General features: G+C 40.4%; 1 non-coding gene across 1 annotated transcript; it reads left to right on the top strand.

The window, feature by feature from the left end:
* The first annotated feature begins 3,219 nt into the window (after positions 1-3,219).
* Positions 3,220-3,326, top strand: LOC148554900 (small nucleolar RNA R71). Its single transcript, XR_015887768.1, has one exon. It is a non-coding gene; the product is annotated as a small nucleolar RNA R71 (small nucleolar RNA).
* Positions 3,327-4,621: the final 1,295 nt, after the last annotated feature.

The raw sequence follows: 4,621 nt of genomic DNA, 5'->3' as shown, positions 1-4,621 counted from the left end.
ACCAGAACATACATAATAAAAGCGGGAGGGAATAAAAAATGAAAGGAACTCAACCACCTGGGTTATCTTAGCGGTTATTTTATTCTTCAGGTTGTGCTCCTTTGTGAAGATGATTCGCCTCCCTTTGGTGCCATAAGAATAAACAGAAAACCCTTAAGCGAAGCGTCAATACCAAACTTAAAGGTTTGCTTGTCCTCAAGCAAATAAGAACTGAAAATAGAAGAGACAAATGTTAAAATGAAAGAAAAAATAAAAGGATAAGAGAATAAGAGAGAATTAGGATTGGGAGAGAGAGAGAAAGAAAACTGGGCGGTGCAAGCGACGCGTTCGCGTCAATGACGCGATCGCGTACGACGCGCATTCTTCATAATGACGTGTTAGCGTCAGGAACGCGTCTGCGTGCCTTAGATTTTGTGCGATTCGCGCGAAGCCAGCCGCGCACCCGCATGACTTTCTGTTCGCATGGCTTGGGAGCCAAATTTTTCTACGACGCGTTCGCGTCATGCACGCATTCGCGTGGATGGCCATTTATGCAAATGACGCGGACGCGTCGGGCACGCGTCCGCATGAACAAATTTGTGCTTTTAGCACACTTCTTGCCTCAAGCCAGCACAACTCTCTGCCCAGACACCTTTTACATCGATTCTGCAGGTCACGTGTTCGCGTGAGCAACGCGGACGCGTGGGTGGCGAAAATCACAAGCGACGCGAACGTGTGGGGCACGCGTTCGCGCGGGATCATTTGTGCGAAAAGCATAAGTCCAGTGCCACTCCCGCGCAACTCTCTGTCAATATTTAAACTTCACGCACACTTGATTGACGCGTTCGCATCAATGACGCTTACGCGTCGTGTGCCCCCCTCCCCCCCCCCCCTTTTTTTTTGAAATATAGCTTGAGGTGTTCGGTTCCTGGAAGAACATAGCTGCATGATCAGAAAATTAGTAAGAACTCAATAAAAATAAAATAAAATAACTAAGAAAACTACTACTACTAAAAATAGCCAAGGATACGAAATTATCGGGTTACCTCCCGACAAGCGCTTCTTTATTGTCACTAGCTTGACGGTCAGCTCCTCTAAGGAGGAGGATCATAGGGGCTCAGCTCTTCACCCCTTACTTTGAACGTCTTTCCTGTGTCTTCATAACGTAGCTCAATATGCTCCAGAGAGAGGATTCTGATTACTGTATAAACCCATGCTGGATTGCTGGTCAACACCACCTTCATTCTTGGGGAGAAACCTTCAGTGGGGATCTTTTTGTTTCTCCATCTTCTGGGTATTTTTTTCTTTTTGGGGATCTCCTCCTTGGTGGATGATGCAGTTCCAACTCCAAACTTGGGTTTGATGTCAGGCGGAATTTTATCGGTTGTCACCACAGGAGGTTTGAGTTGCAATTTCTACTATGCATCATCAGGGGGTTCTTGAAGGTTTGGATCAATAAGCTCAACCTGTATGCACCTCTCTTCTTCACCTGTTGAATGTACATCTTTGAAGACATGAAAGACCAGTTGCTCATTATGCACTCTTAGCACTAATTCACCCACTTCTACATCAATCAGAGCTCTTCCAGTGGCTAGGAATGGTCTTCTTAGAATTATAGAGGCATTCTCATCCTCCCCTGTATCAAGAATCACAAAATCAGCTGGGAGGAAGAACTTACCCACTTTGACCAAGATATTCTCCACTAATCCGTATGCAGGCTTCATAGATTTGTCTGCCATCTGTAATGATATCTTTGTGGGTTGTGCCTCTTGGATTTGCAGCTTCTTCATCACAGACAAGGGCATTAAATTGATGCTTGCTCCCAGATCACATAACGCTTTCTCAAAGGTTGTACTCCCGATGGTGCATAGAATTTGAAAGCTCCCTGGATCTGGCATCTTCTTTGGTAAGTGATTCTGAATGATGGCACTGCATTCTTTAGTCAAGACCACTGTCTCATCTCCCTTTAAAGGCTTCTTCTTTGACAACAACTCCTTCATGAACTTGACATAAATAGGCATTTGCTCCAAAACCTCAGCAAAAGGAATATTGATTTCCAACTTTCTAAAGACTTCCAAGAACTTTGAAAACTTCTTATCCTTGGTCTCCTTTTGAAGTCTCTGAGGATATGGCATTTTAGGCTTGTACTTAGGAGCCTTTGACAATGTAGGATAAGTGTCAAGAGAATCTGGGAATGGGTTGTCTGCACGCTTTAGAGGGGTGTGCTCCACTTCTCCCTTCTTCTCCTCTGGAGCTTCCTTTTCAACTAGCTCTTCATTGGCCTTGGTCTCAGAGCCAACTACGTTACCACTTCTCAATTGAATAGCCTTGCAATCTTCTCCTGGGTTCACCACTGTATCCTCTTGAAATGTACTTGCAGACCTCTCAAGTATTTGCTTGCTCAGTTGGCCCACTAGCACCTTTAAGTTTCTAATAGAGGCTCTGGTTTCCTGTATAACTTGTGCTTTCGTACTTGCCACTTGTTCACTTATTACGGTGATAGCCTTGCATTCCTCTCTTGGATTTGGAATTGTGTTACCAAGAAGGCTATTAGTGGTCTTCTGATCAATTTCATTAATCTTTGTGGCTAATTGACCCATTTGAATCTCCAGGTTCTTGATGGATGCTCTGGTTTCCTGCCTAAAACCTGTCAATATTGCTTCCAAATCATTGTTCTGCTGGAAACCGTCCTGAGAACTATTGTTGAAGTTCTGAGATCTCTGAGGTTAGTCCCTCCACCCAAAGTTTGGGTGATTTCTCCATCCCTGATTGTATGTCTTAGAATATGGATCATTGTTGGGATTCCTAGGGCCACTCCCCATGTAATTCACCTGTTCATAAGAAGGTTGAGCATAATCATGATCATCATTTTGAACAAAATTACCTGCCATGTCATAGGAAATTTCTTGGGGTGAATTTTGAGTGTTGATAGCTGAGACTTGCATGCCACCCATCTATTGAGTAAGTAGATTTATCTGCTGAGACATAAGTTTGTTCTGAGCAAGAAGGGCATTAACATCTTCCACTTCCAACACGCCTCTTTTTTGAGGGGTCTCAGAATTCACAGGATTCCTGTTAGATGAGTATAAATATTGGTTGCTTGCAACCAATTCAATCAGCTCAATAGTCTCCTCTGGTGTCTTCTTCTTGTGTAGTGAACCGCCTGCAGAAGTGTCTAGGCTCATCTTGGATATCTCACCCAAGCCTTCATAGAAGATATCTAGTTGGGTCCATTTGGAGAACATGTTTGGAGGGCATTGCCTAGTCAGTAGCTTGTATCTCTCCCAGGCTTCATAAAGGGTTTCACCCCCCTTCTGTTTGAAGGTCTGAACCTCCAACCTAAGCTTAGTCAGCTTCTTTGGTGGGAAAAATTTAGTGAAAAACTCTGTAACAACCTTTTCCCAAGTATTCAGACTCTCCTTTGGTTGTGAATCTAGCCATAGCTTTGCTCTATCCCTTAGAGCAAACGGAAAAAGCATGAGTTTGTACACCTCTGGGTTCACTCCATTTGTCTTCACAGTATCACATATCTGCAGAAAATCAGATATGAACTGATTTGGATCTTCATGAGGAAGTCCATGATACTGGCAATTCTGTTGCACCAAAGTGACCAATTGTGGCTTCAACTCAAAGTTGTTTGCAATTATAGGAGGCACCACAATACTTTTTCCATAAAGATCCGCAGTAGGGGCAGAATAAGAGCCAAGCACTCTCCTCTATTGATCATCCCCATTCGGATTTACCACATTGGCATTAGCATTATTATTTGCCATAGTGGATTCTGCAGCCTTGCAAAATCTTGCTTGTTGTAAACGTCGCCTGAAAGTTCTTTCAGGTTCAGGATCAAAGTCTAAGAGATGTTCTTTATCTCTGTTCCTGCGCATAAACAAGCAGAAAACAAGCAAAAAATAGGACTCTCTACGTCAGAGTGCAGAGAAGTCCCTGTGAGTTAACCTGTGTAAAATAATAAAATAAAAATACTAAATAAATAAATAAAAATTCAAAAATTTTTAAAAATAAAATAAACAGAACAAATTAAAATAAGAATAAAAATAAATAGAAGACACCAAACTTAATTTCAGAAATTAAAAAAAATATTAGTGCTATTTTATTTTATTTTTATTTTATTTTTAATTTTTTTTTATTTTATTTTATTTTTTTTAAAGACAAAGATAAGACATAACTAATAAAATATAGAAAAAAAATGGAAGGAAACAAAAACGAAAATAAAAAAAATAAAAAATAAAAAAAGAATAAAATAAAAATGAAATAAAAAAAAAGTTAAAAACGGACTAAAAAAATAAGAGCAAAAAAAGGAAATAAAACGAATCAGGAAGGGGGGGGAACGAAAGAAAGAACGGAAGAACGAAGAAGAAAAGAAAAAAAATTGTTACGGGAAAGAGAATAAACAAAAATAAAAAATAAAAATTAATAATAATAAAATAAAACTAATTAAAAGAAAAATTATCTAATTTAAGAAATCAAACAACGAGTAGTTGTCAATTACAATCAATTCTCGGCAACGGAGTCAAAAACTTGGTGCGGTAATTTACAACCACACTTACTAACTGGCAAGTGCACCGGGTCGTACCAAGTAATACCTTACGTGAGTAAGGGTCGATCCCACGAGGATTGATGGATT

This window comes from Arachis ipaensis, chromosome B6, assembly GCF_059453495.1.
Source record: "Arachis ipaensis isolate K30076 ecotype BB chromosome B6, ASM5945349v1, whole genome shotgun sequence".
Lineage (NCBI taxonomy): Eukaryota > Viridiplantae > Streptophyta > Magnoliopsida > Fabales > Fabaceae > Arachis > Arachis ipaensis.
The sequence above is the reverse complement of the archived record's forward strand: the minus strand, read 5'-3'. Positions and strand labels throughout refer to the sequence as shown.